The following is a 17,679-nucleotide window of genomic DNA, read 5'->3' as shown; positions in this document are numbered from 1 at the left end:
GAAAGGGTGAGCACATATCATCTCTACTCAAGAGAAGTTGGGAGACACAGCACAGCTGAGCAATCATATACCAAGCTAGTTAACACAGAAAGAGAAGTCAGCTGGCACTTTGTGCCACATGCCCTCTGCTTCCATTGTCCTGGTCTCTCCAACACTCAGTTTTTCTTTCTCTCCTTCTCCTCTCTCAAATAACATCTGCCCTGTTTAAGTATTACCTCCTGCTACGAGTACTGCAGCCATACAAAAGAATGCTTCAGTAAGCTGAAAAAAGTAGAAATGGTTCTAGGGCTCTTCAAAACTGATTTGTACATCCTAATCCTTGCCCTTTAGGAGGTGTTTTCCCCCAACTTTGTCTTTTACAACTTCTTAAATTCATGGAAGTGGATTTTAGAGATCTTAAACAATGCTCACTGAGTAATAAGTAAGCAGGGGAGGAAGGGGGATGGGGGTGGGGGTGGGGTTGCTAATAGCACAGGCAAAATCCACTCCAATGGCTGAGTCCCACTACTGCAACTACCTGTCCTGACTTGAGAGTACTCTAATTTGGACTAGAGTGCAGTCTTTTTTTTTTTTTTTAAGATTTTATTTTTAAGTAATCTCTACACCCAACGTGAAGCTCAAACTCACAACCCTGAGATCAAGAGTCACATGCTCCACCGACTGTCCCAGCCAGGAACCCCGAGTGTAGTCTTGTTACCTAAATTGATGTAAAATATCTACATAAACTGTGCAACAGAGGGAAGGTAACACAGATAAAAGGGGTATCAAAGAGAAGCAATTTGGCAATATTCATCCAGCATTATTTGAGGGAGAGACATTGAATCTGATGAACAGGATCATTGTGGTTATTATTATTATTTTTTAAAGATTTTATTTGTCAGAGAGAGAGCGCGCGAGTGTGCACAAGCAGGGGAAGCAGCAGGCAGAGGGAGAAGCGGGCTCCCCGCTGAGCAAGGAGCCCAATGTGGGAATCGATCCCAGAACCCTGGGATCATGACCTCAGCCAAAGGCAGACATTTAACCCACTGAGCCACCCAGGTGTCCCTCATTGTGGTTATTAGAGAAGTGTAAAAATAATTGCTTCTATATGCTGAAGTATTTAGGGAGAAGTGTACCAGTGTTGGCAGCTGATTTGGAAATACCTTAAGAAAATAAGATAGATGAGTAGTGGATAGAGGAATAGAAAAATTGCTAGACAAGTGATAAGGCAAGTGTAGTGAAATATTAATGGTAGAATCTAGTTAGTGAGCATATAGATGGTCCTTGCAAAATTCTTTCAGCTTTGCTGCATGTTAAAAATTTTTATAATAAAAGAGGGAAAAAACCTGCTAACATTTTTAAAACACTTTTCCTGTGTCAGACCCTTTACACTGATGATGGCATTTTGTCCTCGGGACAAGTCTGTGAGACAGACAAGCGCAGAGAGGTTAAGTGACTTGTCCGATATCCCATGTTTAAAACGCAGCCACACTAAGATTTAAATCCAGGTCTGTGTTATTTGCAAAGCCAAACACCTTAGTTATGGTACAGGGATAAGTCAACAGACTTTTTTCATAGCCTCCATAAAATATTATTCAAGATTCTCTCACTCACTTTGCCTGACTCCTTATCCATAAAGCAGTCTTCCTACTTCTTCCCAAACAACTTGCACCTGGGAAAAGAGTGCCCAGGACCCTAATGGATGAACTACATCTCTGCTCACAAGAAAAGCCTCTGATCAAACTCCAGAGCTGTGCATGGTTCTCAAATGGTTGTGGAAAACAGATGTCATCTAGGTGGGGTATTGGGTTTTCATATTAATCATTAAATCAAGAAGCTCCTCTCAGTTGTGATGTTTACTTGGAAGGGTAGGATGCCATTTCCTTTTGGCTCTGTTGTCCGTTTGAATTCCTCGGTAGGCTGCCATTAACCTGGGGCTCTCCTGTCTCCTCCAAATACTTTCCCTAACCTCACCTACCACTATCTATTGCTTTTCTGGCCCTCCCCTATTATCACTTGACTTCTAAGATTTACTTCTGTGTTACATAGTTATTACAGCGGCAAGAATATACTCAACAGCATTACAATTTTCGACTACTAATGGAATTTTTACTTCTGTTGGTGTCATAAACTGATAGCAATAAAATGTATTGCCAAAAATACTACTACAATTTGTATGGCCTTAAAACATAAATGTACCAAATGAACATCTCTAAATATAACGGTTTTTATGGGGCAAATTTGTCCCCTGCTGTGTCTTGGCTTCTGTAGGAGAGCACAGTAAGTTGACTATCATGGCTCTAGTGAAGAGCAAAGCCTGTCTTAGTGAGTTTTGAGGGACAGAACTCTTAGGATAGTAAATAAAAAAACATGGATTCCAGAGCCCTTCCCCTACGTATTGAACCAGAATTTTTGAGAATGGGGCCAAGGAATATGCATTCCAAATAAGCTCCCCAAGTGATTCTTATGACTCCCAAAATTAAAGAACCACTATTTCAAACCCCTTGGGATATTTTGGAAATCTGTGACCAAATTGTTGGTTGTCAAAATGATTTGGGGGCCCTGTGGGCACTTATTGTGGGGGGTGGCTAGAGATGCTACATGCCTTCTAGGGAGAATCTGGCACAGCCAAGAGCTGGCCCCCATCCTTATGATTTCCCAGTGTCTCACCTGATACTCACAAGCATGTAGGTGAAAAATCTATTATAAGCCTGGAACACAATTCCATTTTACATATAAGCACAAAATATTTTTCACGTGGTTTTCATATACACTGAATTCCCCCAGGAATGCAACTACTGTGTAAATCAAAAGATTGTTTAATTAGAAAACTTTTTTTAAAAAGATTTTATTTACTTATTTGACAGAGAGACACAGCGGGAAAGGGAACACAAGCAGGGGGAGTGCGAGAGGGAGAAGCAGGCTCCCCAAGGAGCAGGGAGCCCGACGTGGGGCTCGATCCCAGGACCCTGAGATCATGACCTGAGCAGAAGGCAGACGCTTAACGACTGAGCCACCCAGGTGCCCCTAATTTAAAAACTTTTTGAAAGTTGTAAAATCGCACCTTTGACAGCTCACCATAACAAAACAGCATCAGGCTGCATGGGCAGCACTCACATTCACTGTGATGCTAATACGTAGGCACAAACATTTGAAAACCTCATTACGTCTTTTATTTATTTATTTACTTATAAAATATTTTTATTATTTATTTGTCAGAGAGAGAGAGCACAAGCAGGGAGAGCGGCAGGCAGAGGGAGAGGCAGGCTCCCTGCTGAGTCAGGAGCCCAAAGCGGGACTCGATCCCAGGACCCTGGGATCATGACCAGAGCCGAAGGCAGACACTTAACTGAGCCACCCAGGCATCCCTCTCATTAAGTCTTTTAATGTAGTCAACCCCCAGTGTGTAAAGAAAAACTCAATTTTGGGGGCGCCTGGGTGGCTCAGTCGGTAAAGCGACTGGCTCTTGATTTCGGCTTGGGTCATGATCTCTACATCAATGGATCAAGCCCCGCACAGGGCTCTGCCCTCAGCATGGAGTCTGCTTGTCCCTCTCCCTCTGCTCCTCCTCCCACTCGCTCTCTCAAATAAATAAAATCTTTAAAAAAAAAGAAAAAGAAAAACTCAGTTTTCTTCCTTTATTCTCATGCTATCAAACCTACAACTTCTGATACCAGATGTGTGGGATTTTTTTACACATCAAACGATTCTGTGTTACACCAGCTAGCTGTCTTACAATTTAACTCAATTCTGACACTATCTACCTGGAGAGCATCAGATCCCACAGATTTAAGGGCTCAGTCCCATAAGACTGCCCCCACACTTCAGATGCCAACTACAAGTAGTAGGTCCCCCAGTTACCTATAACCTCTGTCCAACTTGGCTACACACCAGAAGTTCCCATGATCTCCCCTTTGGATTCAACTGTCTGCCAGAACAGCTTACAGAACTCAAGGAAACATTTGCTTACATTTACCAGTTTAGTCTATAATAAAGGATATGATAAATGATACAGATGAACAGCCATATGCACAGATACACGGAGCAAGGAATGTGGGAAGGGTGATGGGGCTTCCTTGCCCTCTCCAGGCAAGCTACTCTCCCAGAACCTCCACATGTTCACCAACCTGGAAGCCCTCTGAACTCCATAATATTGGGATTTTTATGGTGGCTTCATCACATAGGCATGATCAATTATCAACTCCATTTCCAGCCCCTCTTCCCTCTTTGGAGAATGCGGGGTGGGGTGGGGCTGAATATTCCAAGCTTCTCATTGCAGCTTGGTCTTTTTGGTGACCAACCAGGAGCCAATAAGGAGCTGCCTCATTAGAACAAAAGACATTGCTATCACTCAGGAAATTCCAAGAGATTTAAGGAGCTCTGTGCCAGGAACTGGGGGCAGAGACCTAAATATACATATTTCCCATTATTCACACCAAACATTTACATATTGAAGTGTTATTTTTTTTTATAAATGGCTTTTTATTTCTCCTGGATATTGCTGTTAGACCATTGTTTTATTTGCTTGACAATATACATGTGAGGTAGATTTTATCTATGAATTTCACTTGAGGATAGTAAAGGGGATGTTATAAATATAAGTTATAAAACAGTGGACACTGATCTGATAAGGTGAAGAATCATTGTTCTTGATACTAAAGAACAGGCTTAAACACATAAAATCTTTTTTTTAAATGATGTAGCAATCAAGAAGTCACATCTCTCAAGAAACAAACAAATCTGATTAGTAAATTGATATATTGTGGGCCTATGATCCCAGAAGAATATGAAAGTGAGATAAAAAATGAAATTGCTTTATAAGAAAAAAGATGCCTGTTATCAAACTGAATAGATGTGTTTATAGCAAAGTTTCATAATAAAATCAACCATTGTGGCCCCCCATAGGCTCAGAAGAGCCATCCAAATGCAAGGTGTACAATATACCACACACTAAAGACCAGACATGGTGGGATGTTTAATAACCAAACCAGGCTCAAGGAAAAAAGGTATTGATCACTAATCAGGAAAATTCATTCAGCAAACATTGAATATCTGCTATATATGCCAGCCACCAGAAATAAAGAGACTCCCTGCTTTCAAGGATTTTATATTTTAAGTAAGGGAACCAGGCACATAACTAGAAAACTGTAGTTCAGTGTGATAAGCAGGATGATAGGTAATATGCTGTTTTTTATGTTGCACCGATGTTAGAGGAGGTCGAAAGGACGTGACCACCAGTTGACCCTCAAGCTGGGCCATCAGAGGCTCTTTACCTTCTTCCCTGTCCTTGGAATATAGGTTCTACTCACCATTCCCACACTAGGAGCCATTTCAAGGGTGCAGCTTTAAGAGAGTAATGTGTTGAGACCATCTGGACTTTGTATGTGACTGAAATCCATTAAGGCCTCAAAATAAACTTTTAAGAATCTAGCAAGATCTACTTGTCTTGCAGCTGCCCAAGACAAACCTTGTTTGTAAGTTCCCTTGCTTATTAAACCTGCAGTTTACCAATCTGGAGTGGTGTGCCTTTCTTCAGTCTCTCCTTGTCCTCAGTGTACAGGGGCCAGTTTTGAATTTTACTCGGGGAACTACTGATGTTGCTAACCAAGGACAAAGAAGGAACAGCCTATCTGGCTAAGGGAATCTGTATACTGAATCTTAAAAGGATGAGTAGGAATGAAACAGGTGAAGAAGTGTGTGTTAGAAGTTGGAGAGAAGGGAGATAGATGGTAAGCAGGGTCTCAAGGAAAGGCTATGCAGGTTGTGTGGCCCTCGTGGGGAAAGTTATTCACAAGTCTATTCAGATACTTTTAAAAAACTGAGGTATAACACACATAAAAGTGTGCAAGTCTTTACACACCAGTATAGCTCAATTTTTAAATATATGTAACCCATGTTAAAGATATACAAAGTCAGGGGTGCCTGGGTGGCTCAGTCGGCTGAGCATCAGACTCCTGGTTTCAGCTCAGGTCATGATCTCAGGGTCGTGGTTGAGTCCCCACTAAGGCTCCACACTCAGCGTGGAGTCTGCTTGTCCCTCTCCCTCTGTGCCGACATGCATGTAAGGGTGCGTGAGCTCTCTCTAAAATAAATAAATAAATATTAAATTAAAAAAAAAAAGCTATGCAGACTCTAAAGTGGTATTGAAATAGGGAAGAGAGTCCAGTGTAAACTGAACTCAACTTTGATTTGTGCAGGGGTGACTGGGCATTTTCAATGGAGAAGGGGGAAATAGGGAGGGGAAATGAGCAGTCAGGGATGTGGAAATTCATAAAAAATGGGAAGGGGCCATCTGTGTTTGTTAACCAGCATTTATTGAAGTTAGGCTCCCACTCTCCCCCAGAGACTAGAAAGAGTCATCCTGTCTTTAAAGATTTTTATTTATTTATTTATTTATTTATTTATTTATTTATTTGAAAGAAAGAGAGAGCACGAGTGGTGGGGTGCGGGGGGCAAAGGAAGAGAGAGAAGCAGACTCCCTGCTGAGCAGGGAGCCCAATGTGGGGCTCAATCCCAGGACCCTGAGATCATGACCTGAGCAGAAGGCAGATGTTCAACTGACTGAGCCACCCAGGTGCCCCCAGGCATCCTGTCTTTAAGTGTTGGCTGGAATAAACGGTGAATTCTTTTGGGGGTCTTGTGCTTTCCTAAGCAGCAACCAACCTAAGGATGGCTGACATCATCATCCTGGACTTGAGTGGTTAGAAACTCTGCTAGTGTTTGTTCAAGCCTCTTAGTGTAAGGGGTGGGAAAACTAATTTGTGCTAAGAGATGGAAGTTGTTATATGCCAAGACTGAGGACTTGTGAAAAACAGGGCTCAGAAGAGCCTGACTAGAGTTTGGCCAAGGAGAGAGTCTTTATCGCCCACCACCCAGATCAAGATATAAAACATTTCTAGCAACTCGGAAGGCTCCCTTGGGCCACTTCTCATCAATATCTACCCCAAAGGTACCCAACATTCTGCCCTCCATACAAAAATTAGTTTTTATCTGTTTTTTGAACTTGATATACAGATATACCCTGTTTTATTGCTCTCACTTTATTGTACACTTTGCAGATTTTTTTTTTTTTTACAAATCAAAGGTTTGTGGTACCCCTGCATCAAGTAAGTCTATTGGCACTATTTTTCTAATAGCATTTGCTCACTTCATGTCTGTGTGTCACCTTTTGGTAACTGTCACAAAATTTCAAACTTTTTCATTATTATTACATTTGTTATGGTGATGTGTGATCTTTGATCTTTGATGCTACTATTGTAATTGTTTTGGGGCACTACAAAATACAATTATGTAAGGTGGCAAACTTAATAAATGTTGTGTTCTGACTGCTGCACCAACCAGTGCTCCCCATCTCTCTCCCCCTCCTCAGGCCTCCCTATTCCCTGAGACACAGCAATATTGAATTAATTCAATATTGATTGAATTGAATTGAATTGAATTAATTCAATTGAATTAATTAGGCCAATTAATAACCCTGAAATGGCTTCTAAGTGTTCAAGTGAAAGAATAATCACGTTTCTCACTTTTTTTTTTTTTTTTGAAGTAAGCTGAACGACCAATGTGGGGCTTGAATTCATGACTCTGAGATCAAGAGTCTCATGCTCTATCAACTGAGCCAGCCAGGTGCTGCTCACATGTCTCTCACTTCAAATCAAAAGCTAGAAATCATTAAGCTTATGAAGAAAACAGCTCAAAAGCCAAGATAAGCCAAAAGCTAGGCCTCCTGTTAGAAATAGTTAGCCAAGTTGTAAATGCAAAGGAAAAGTTCTCGAAGGAAATGAAAAGTGCTATGCCAGTGATCACACGAACGGTAAGAAAGAGAAACAGCCGTATTGCTGATATGGAGAGTTTTAGTGGTCTGGATACAAGACTGAATCAGCCACAACATTCCCTTTAGCCAAAACCTAATCCGGAGCAAGGCCCTAACTTTCTTCAATGAAGACTGAGAGAGGTGAGGAAGCTGCAGAAGAAAAGTTTGAAGCTAGCAAAGGTTGACTCATGAGGTTTAAGGAAAGAAGCAATCTCTACAACATAAAAGTGTGAAGTGAAGCAGCAAGTTATCCAGAAGATCTACCTAAGATCATTAATGACCCTGACTATGCTAAACAACGGATTGCCAATGTAGAGAAAACAACCTTCTATTGGAAGAAGATAGGACCTGAATAGCTAGAAAAAAGTCAGTGTCTGGCTTCAAAGCTTCAAAGGACAGGCTGACTCTCTTGTTATGGGCTAATGCAGCTGGTAACTTTAAGTTGAAATCAACACTCATTTACCATTCCAAAAATTCTAGGGCTCTTAAGAATTAGGCTAAATCTACTCTGTCTGTGCTCTATAAATGGAACAAGGCCTAGATTAAACACATCTGTTTCAAATACAGTTTACTGAACACTTTAAGACCACTATTAAGATCTACTGCTCAGAAAAAAGGGGTCCTTTCAAAACATTACTGCTCATTGGCAATGCACCTGGTCACCCAAGCGTGCTGATGGAGATGTACAATGAGATTCATGTTGTGTTCATGCCCGCTAACACAACATCCATTCTGCAGCCAAAAGATCAAGGAGTCATTCTGACTTTTAAGTCTTATTATGTAAGAAATACATTTTGTGATTTGGCTAGTATTTTAGTAACATTTCATTCAAAGTTTGTTTTCTAGACTAAACATAGGGTTGGTATGAAGCAAAAAAATCTAATGGTTAAATTTCCCATTTGTGTTTTATTTTCTTGAATACTTTTTTTCAGTTATTTGTTTAAGGAGATTTAAAAATCATTGCACTTTGGTCAGAAAAATCACAAATATATCTTATAAATGTAAAAAAATAAATACATTTTGATTTAGTAAAGTTGTAGGATACAAAATATACAGAAATCTGTTGTGTTTGTATATACTAGTAACTAGCAGAAAAAGAAATTAATAATCCCATTTACAACTGCATTAAAAAGAATAAAATACCTAGGAATAAATTTAACCAAGGAGGTGAAAGATCTGTACTCTGAAAACAATAAGACATTGTTAAAAGAAATTAAAGATGACATAAATAGAAACATAGACCATGTTCATGGATTAGAATATTGTTAAAATGTCCATACTACTCAAAGCAATCTATAGATTCAATGTAATCCCTATCAAAATACTAATAATATTTTTCACAGAACTAGAACAAATAATTCTAAAACTTGTATGGAACTGCAGAAGACCCCAAATAGCCAAAGCAGTATTAAGAAAGAAGAATAAAGCGGGAAAGATCATAATCCCAGATTTCAAACTATACTACAAAGTCATAGTAATCAAAATAGAAGGTACTGGCACAAAAATAGACAGATCAATGGAACAAAATAGAGATCCCAGAAAAAAAAAAAAACTGCTACATTTATAGGGTCAATTAATTTAGGACAAAGGAGGCAAGAATATACAATGGAGAAAAGACAGTCTCTTCAATAAATGGTGTTGGTAAAACTGGAAGCTACTTGCAAAAAAATGAAACTGAACAACATTCCTACACCATACTCACAAATAAACTCGAAACGGATTAAAGACCTAAATGTAAGATCTGAAAATATAAATCTCCTAAACGAAAACATCTCTTGGACATTGGCCTCAGCAATATTTTTCTGGACGCCTCCTCAGGCAAAAGAAACAAGCAAAAATAAATAATTGGGACTGCATCAAACTAAAAAGCTTTTGCAGAGCAAAGGAAACCATCAACAAAATGAAAAGGCAAGCTACAGAATGGGAGAAGATATTTGCAAATGATATATCTGCTAAGGTGTTAATAGCCAAAATATAAAAGGAACTCATGCAACTAAAAAATCTGATTAATAGCCAACAGACATATGAAAAGATGCTCAACATCACTAATCATCAGGGAAATGGAAATCAAAACCACAATGAGACCTCACACCTGTCAGAATGGCTAGTATCAAAAAGACAAGGAATAAGAAGTGTTGGCGAGGATGTGGAGGAAAAGGAACCCTCGGGCACTATTGGTGGGAGTGTAAATTGGTACATCCACTATGGAAAACAGTATGGAAGTTCCTCAAAAAATTAAGAAAAGAATAGAATAGAAATATATGATCTAGTAATTCCTCTTCTGGATATTTATCTGAAGATAACAAAAACACTAATTTGAAAAGATACGTGCACTCTTATGTTTCTTGCAGCATTATTTACAATAGCCAAGATATGGAAGCAACTTAAGCATCCAACAATAGAGGAATGGACAAAGAAGATGTGGTATAGACCATGGTGTATTACTCAGCCATTAAAAAAAAGAATAAAATCTTGCCATTTACAACATGGGTGGACGTAGAGGGTATTATGCTAAGTGAAATAAGTCAGAGAAAGACAAACACCATATGATTTCACTTACACATGGGAGCTAAAAAGCAAGACAAATGAACAAAGAGACAAAAGCAGAAACAGACTGTAAATACAGAGACCAAACTGGTGGTTGCCAAAGGGGAGAGGATTGGGGGGATGGGCAAAATAGGTAAAGGGGATTAAGAGTTATAAACTTCCAGTTATAAAACAAATAAGCCATGGGGATGAAAAGTACAGCATAGGGAATATAGTTAGAAATATTGTGATAGCTAGAGCTACTCTATGACCCAGCTATTGCACTCCTGGGTATTTACCCCAGAGACACAGATGTAGTGAAAAGAAGGGCCATATGCACCCCAATGTTCATAGCAGCAATGTCTGCAACAGCCCAACTGTGGAAAGAGCCAAGATGCCCTTCAACAGATGAATGGATAAAGAAGATGTGGTCCATATATACAATGGAATATTACTCAGCCATCAGAAAGGATGAGTACCCAACTTTTACATCAACATGGATGGGACTGGAGGAGATTATGCTAAGCGAAATAAGTCAAGCAAAGAAAGTCAATTATGATATGGTTTCACTTATTTTTGGAACATAAGGAATAGTATGGAGGACATTAGGAGAAGGGAAAAATGAAGGGGGGGAAATTGGAGGGAGAGATGAACTATGAGAGACTATGGACTCTGAGAAACAAACAGGGTTTTAGAAGGGAGCGGGGAGCAGGGATGGGTTAGCCCAGTGATGCGTATTAAGGAGGGTACGTACTGCATGGAGCACTGGGTGTTATACGAAAACAATGGATCGTGGAACACTACATCAAAAACTAATGATGTATTGTATGGTGACTAACATAACATAAAAAAAAAATTGTGATAACCTGGTATGGTAACAGCTGGTAATTATACTCATCATGGTGATCATTTTGTAATGTATATAATTGTCGAATCACTACGTTGTACACCTGAAACTAATATAATATAGTGTGTCAATTATAATTCAATTTAAAAAATTGTTTTAAATAAAAAAATTTAAAAATACATTTCATAAGGCTACAGCTGCCACAGACAGTGATTCCTTTGATGGATTTGGGCAAAGTAAATTGGAAAGCTTTTAGAAAGGATTCAGCATTCTAGATGCCATTAAGAATATTCATGATACAAGGGAAGAACTCAAAATATCAACATTAACATGAGTTTGGAAGAAGTGTATTCCAACCCTCATAGAAAACTTTGAGGGGTTCAAGACATCAGTGGAGGAAGGAACAGCAGATGTGGTGAAAACAGCAAGAGAACTAGAAGTGGAGCCTGAAGATGGGACTGAATTGCTGCAGTCTCATGGCAAGACTCTAATGGATGAGTTGCTTTTTATGGATGAGCAAAGAAAGTAGTTTCTCGAGATGGATTCTACTTCTGATGAAGATGCCATGAAGACTGCTGAAAAACAACAAAGGATTAAGAATATTAAATAAACATGGTTGATAAATCAGTGTCAGGGTTTGAGAAGATGGACCCTAGTTTTGAAAGAAGTTCTATTATGGGTAAAACGTTATCAAACAGCACTGTACAGAGAAATCATTCATGAAAGGAAGAGTCAATCAATGTGACAAACTGCGTTACTGTCTTATTTTAAGAAATTACAATAGCCACCCCAGACTTCAGCAATCACCACTCTGATCAGCAGCCATTAACATCAAAGCAAGACCCTCCACCAGCAAAAAGATTTCAACTCACTGAAAGCTCTGAGGATTGTATTTTTAGCAATAAAGTATTTTTAAGTTAAGGTATATACATTGGGGTTTTTTTTTTAGATATAATGATATTACACATTTAATACACTACAGTGTAGTATAAACATAACTTTTATGTGCCCTGGGAAACTGAAAAATTCATTTGACTCACTTTATTGCAATATTTGCTTTATTGTGGTTGTTTGGAACCAAATCCATACTATCTCCAAGGTATGCCTATAAATGGAGTCATATGGTATGCACGCTCTTGTGTATAGCTTTTCATTTGTAAGACTCATCCATATTGTTGTGTGGCAATAATACATTCTTTTTCATAACGGGAGAAATCCACGGTATGAATATATCGCAATTTATGTATTCTGCTGTTGATGAACATTTGTTTTCATACTGTTGAGCAGTACAAATAAAGATGCCTTCAATACTCTTGCCCATGTTTTGATAAATATAAGTATTTGTTAGGTATAAACCTAAGAGTGGTACTGCTAGATCATATGATACTTATTATTTTAGGGTTAGACACCAATTTATATGCCAATTTTCCAAGGTTATTATACCAATTTATATTCCCACAAAAAATATAAGGGAATTCCATTTGTTTCACATTCTCACACTTGGTATTCTTTTAATTTTAGCCATTCTGACAAAGGTGTAGCAATATTTTATTATTATTTTTATACACATTTCTCTTTTGACTGAGCGCCTTTTCATATGTTGATTTTATATGCTTATAGTCATTTGGTTATCCTCTTTTGTAAAGTGCCTATTGGGGTCTTTTGCCCACTTAAAAAATTGAGTTACTTTTTCTTACTGATTTGTAGAATGAATGAGTTGGGTCCTGTGTGAGGCAGATACCAAGATGAAATCATCAGTGCAAGAGATATATACAAAAGAAAAAGGGGAGAGAAAGAAGGAATAGGCAAGAAGAGTCTCCAGATACAGGTCTGACACTTGTGAAAAGGGAAATGGAATAATTGGACAGGAACAGAATCAGACTGGTGTGCATCTCTAAGTCTCAGCCAGCCCAGTAAGGAGCTCTGACACAACGACTCCCCATAGAGAAGTCCTGTACTCGCTAGAGATAGCAAGCCCTTGTCCCACAACTGTGCTCATAATTGGCTAGGTGCTTCCAAGGAAACATGTGGCCTTGGCTTGCAAGCTGAGGTAGATCCTCTCTAGAAGGGAGATCTGAGCAAAGTAACTTCATGGATGCCACAGAATTCTTTACCAGATGTATGTATTGCAAGTATCTTCTCCCAGTATGTGGCTTGCCTTTTTATTCTCTTAGCGACACCTGTTAGTTAATTTTAATTAAGTCCAATTTATCTATCTTTTCTTTGGTAGTTATTGCTTTTTGTATAATGTTCAAGAAGTCTTTGCTTTTCTCAAGGTCATGAAGGTATTCTATGTTTTCTCCTAGAAGTTTTATTATTTTGCTGTTCACATTTAGGTTTATGATCCATTTTAAATAATACTTTGGGTATGGGTATAAGTTGGGGTCAGCTTTTATTATTTTCCAGATGACAGATTTGTTCCAGCACTAGTTAGTGAAAAGGCCTCCTTTCCCCCACACCACTTGCAGTGGAGACTGTTATAAACAAGAGACTGTACATGTATGGGTCTGTTTCTGGATTTTCTAATCCAGCCCATTAATACCTAAACTTGTGCCAATATCACACTGTCTTAATTCCTGTAGTTTTATAATAAATGTGGATATCTGGTAATGTACATTCTTCAGCTTTATTCTTTACTATTGGCTTGGCTATTCCAGGCCCTTGGCAATTCTACATATACTTGAGACTCACCTTGTCAACCCCAACGATATGCTGGGGTTTTAGCTGGGATTCACTAAGCCTATGGATTAATTTGGGGAGAACTGACATTTAAACAATATTAAGTCTTTCAATCCATGAACATGGCATGTCTCTGGGGAGGAACTTCTAGGCAGAGGAGAGAGTAAGTACAAAGGCAGATGGATAAGAAACCATATGGCTTATGGAATATGAGAAGCTACGAAGCAGTTCAATGACGTAAAAGTGCAAAGCATGGAATGCAGAAAATGAGGCTAAAGAAAGTCTGATGTGCATTCATACAGAAGATTCAAGCAGCAATGGATTTGAATAGGTTTGAATGGCTTTCAAAGGGGACAAAAGTGTAGCTGGGCACAATAGGAGACAATTCCAGGAGTTTAGGTGAGATATGATGAAGATTTGAACTTGGACAATGGCAATAAAGTGGAGAAGAAATGGATTCATATTTTATTGGTAAAATCTGCAGGACTTGGTGATTGGATGTTGTGGGGTTGATGGGAGATGCTAAAAGTCAAAGATGGCTCCCAGCTTCCTGACCTGTATCTGGGTAGATGGTGGTACAAGAAATATGGGGTAAGAGTACACTTGGGAGAAAAGATGTTGAGTAGGTTGAGTTTGGGATGTCTATGGGGCTCCCAAGTAAGGAGTACCTGACACAGAGGAGATATTTGTTGAACTGAACATTAACAACAACTGGGGACCCTTGAGGAAAAACATGTGCTATTCTTTTCTATAAGCCCCAACAACTAGCTGCTTATCATCTTTACAGTAATGAATTTTTTCACCAGCGTAAGCCCCCCCAAAATCAAAACCACCACTTACCCTTGTTGTTTTTAGTCCATCCATTACCTTGTCACGTAATCTTTCTTTTTCAAAAAATTACGCATATCCTGTACAACTAAAATATTTTCACTTTTCAGATGTGGAATCTTTCAAGAGGGGGTTCAGCTACTTTAAAAAATAGTGAAAGGTGGGGGGGATGCCCAGGTGGCTCAGTGGGTTAAGCATCTGACTCCTGGTTTTGACTCAGGTCATGATCTCAGGGTGGTGAAATGGAGCCACAAGTCAGGCTCAGTGCTCAGCAGGGGGTCTGCTTCTCTCCTTCTGCCCTGCCCCCAGCTCGTGCTTTCTCTCTTTAAAAATAAATAAATCTTGAAAAAAAAAAATAAAGGGGCACGCCTGAGTGGCTCAGTCAGTTGGGCTTCTGACTCTTGATTTCGGCTGGGGTTGTGATCTCCAGATCGTGGGATCGAGCCCTGTATCAGGCTCCAGACTCAGCACAGAGTCTGCTTGGGGTTCTCTCTCTCTCCTTCTCCCTCTGTGCACCGCGCCCCCCCCCACGCCCCCAGCTCTCATGCATGCAGGAACACTCTCTCTCTCAATAAATAAATAAAATCTTAAAAATAAATTTAAAAAATTAAAAACATAAGAAATAGTGAAAGGATTAAAAAAAAACTTTTAGGGGCGCCTGGGTGGCTCAGTTGGTTAAGCGACTGCCTTCGGCTCAGGTCATGATCCTGGACTCCCAGGATCGAGTCCCGCATCAGGGTCCCTGCTCAGCAGGGAGTCTGCTTCTCCCTCTGACCCTCCCGTCTCATGCTCTATCTCATTCTCTCTCTCAAATAAATAAATAAAATCTTAAAAAAAAAAACTTTTAAAGAGGTGAGATGGGGCACCTGGGTGGCTCAGTCCATTAAGCAGTTAAGTTTAAGTGTCTGCCTTTGTCTCAGATCATGATCCCTGCTCAAAGGGGAGCCTGCTTCTCCCTCTCTGCCGCTCCCCCTGCTTATGCTCTCTCGCTCGCTCTCTCCTTCTCTCTCTCAAATAAATAAATACAATCTTAAAAAAAAATAAAAAGGGGGAGATAATAAAACCCATAATAAAAGGGGAGATAATAAGCTTAGTCATGTGACAAAAAGAGCCCTGGAAGTAAATATAAACATGCTGTCCTATTAGTGAGAGTTAAATTAGTCAGAGTCTTTGAAAAATAAAAGATAAAACTTAGTTCAAAATTCTGTAGTTTTACTAAATCTCTTTAGCTGCAACTTGTGATTTTATAGATTGGAGTGGTTTTAGAACTGGTCTGAAGTCTGCAACTGGGACAGACTGTTGTTTGGTCCAGAACTCTTCAGTAAACAAACATTATTATCCCCTATTAAGTTCAAGAGGTGCCTAAAACCAATCAGTTTCTGGGGGTGAAATATAAATAAATACACGCAAAATATTCTCCATTCCTATTTGTCATTCACCTTCCTAATGGATTCTTAAAAATCTCTCCTCAGTTCTCCCTTACAGCTCTAACATTGGGGGTTGTAAGGGTAAATACAAGTTTAAAAAACTAAATTAAAAAATTTCCCTGGTCCCAAAAAGGACAAGAAACTTCACCTCCTTTCTTTTCATTCAGCAATTCCTTTAAAAAAATCAAAATTGTAAATGATTTATCTCTTTGAGATGTATGTGCACCTTTAAAAAAGCTAAGTAAGCCTCGTGCCAGTTTTGAATCCCCCTAAGGTCCTTCTTGGGGGCCTTGAATTTACCTCTTTGAAATGGAAGTATCAAGGAGGACGGTGCCCCACCTCCACCTCCCTGTCTTTGTGGGAGTTTAAACCTCAGCTTTTGGTTTCCAGCTGTAACTTCGTATTATTTTTTCCTTTGGATAAAGACAGCAGGTCTGTCATGGATTGTATCTGCCTGCTACATAAACAAATGAGATTTTTTTTTGTCTTTATAATCTCTTCAGTGCATCACAGCATGTTTTAATGCTTATTCAATAATAAAGTTGTTTCATTGTTTTCTACTCTTCGTGGAGGGTTTTTATATTAGGAGATTTTATTTTTAATTATTCACCCAACTGGGTCCTCCAGTTTTCGCGCTTATATAGCTGGCTGATAATCCCCATTCCCTCTCCACACTTGTTTTAGGCAGTAAGGTATAGTGGAAAGAGCATGGAGTTAGACAATCCTGGATTAAAACTGTGCTCTTCTTGTTACCAGAACTTAACTTCTCTGAAGTATTACCTTTATTATTTTTTCTCTGAAGTATTACTTAATTCTCAGAACCCCTATTACATCATCTATAAAATTAGAATGTTATAAATGAGGTAAATAAACTGACACACAGGAGATTCTTAGCCCATGAAAGAAGCAAAGTTATACTAGAGTCCCTCAACACACTGAACTTTCTTTCGTTCCACTCCCCCTTTCCTCGTGGGTATCTGTCAAATCCTAAAACAGCGTTTCCTTCACTAATCCTGAGCACACCGCGTCATAAGGCAACGAACTGGAAGGGCGGATCTTAAGAGTTTAAAAAGTTTTCGTAGGTAAACTACGTAAGGTTGACAGAACCTTCGTAGTTCAGACAAAATGGGGGAAAATCAGACTGCGGGGGTCCCCAAATGCAAATCCGTGAATTACAAATGAACACAGGGGCGAGCGGCTTCCTCACTTCCCCTGCGGGGCGCACCGGGACGTCGGAGCTGCGCCGCCGACCGGTGCGGGGGCGAAGATTTGCATGTACGAAATTGGGAAGAGGGGGAACCACCCATCGAAAACCCCGAGCCGCCGTCCGCCGGGGCCCGGGAGAGCCAGCCCCACTTCGCCGCCCGGTCCGCCCCCAAGTGCTCCCAGGCGGCCGGCCCCCTGGACGGCAGCGCACCCTCCCACCCGCTCCTGAACTTTAAACCACGCGCCTAAGAACAACCTGGAGGAGGGGGATTTCTCCGGAGTCGGCGGCTTTCGCACGCTCAGGACAGTCACCGCCCGGCTCCCAGCGTTCCCTGCGCTCCCGAAGATCCCGCCTCCCGCTGCCGCGACCCAGTCTC

At 40.0% G+C, this 17,679-nt stretch overlaps 1 protein-coding gene across 1 annotated transcript in view; it reads right to left on the bottom strand.

Moving 5' to 3' along the window:
- Positions 1–17,622, bottom strand: part of LOC148163545 (uncharacterized) — a 53,397-nt gene extending 35,775 nt beyond the window's left edge. The window contains exon 1 of the transcript XR_015768952.1: positions 17,559–17,622. The gene's annotated coding sequence lies outside the window, so the exon portion shown is untranslated. The remainder of the gene's footprint in view (positions 1–17,558) is intronic.
- Positions 17,623–17,679: the final 57 nt, after the last annotated feature.

This window comes from Eumetopias jubatus, unplaced genomic scaffold, assembly GCF_037043125.1.
Source record: "Eumetopias jubatus isolate StellerSeaLion01/CBP00866 unplaced genomic scaffold, mEumJub1_p1.0 scaffold_9, whole genome shotgun sequence".
NCBI lineage: Eukaryota > Metazoa > Chordata > Mammalia > Carnivora > Otariidae > Eumetopias > Eumetopias jubatus.
This window is presented reverse-complemented; position numbering and strand designations above follow the sequence as displayed.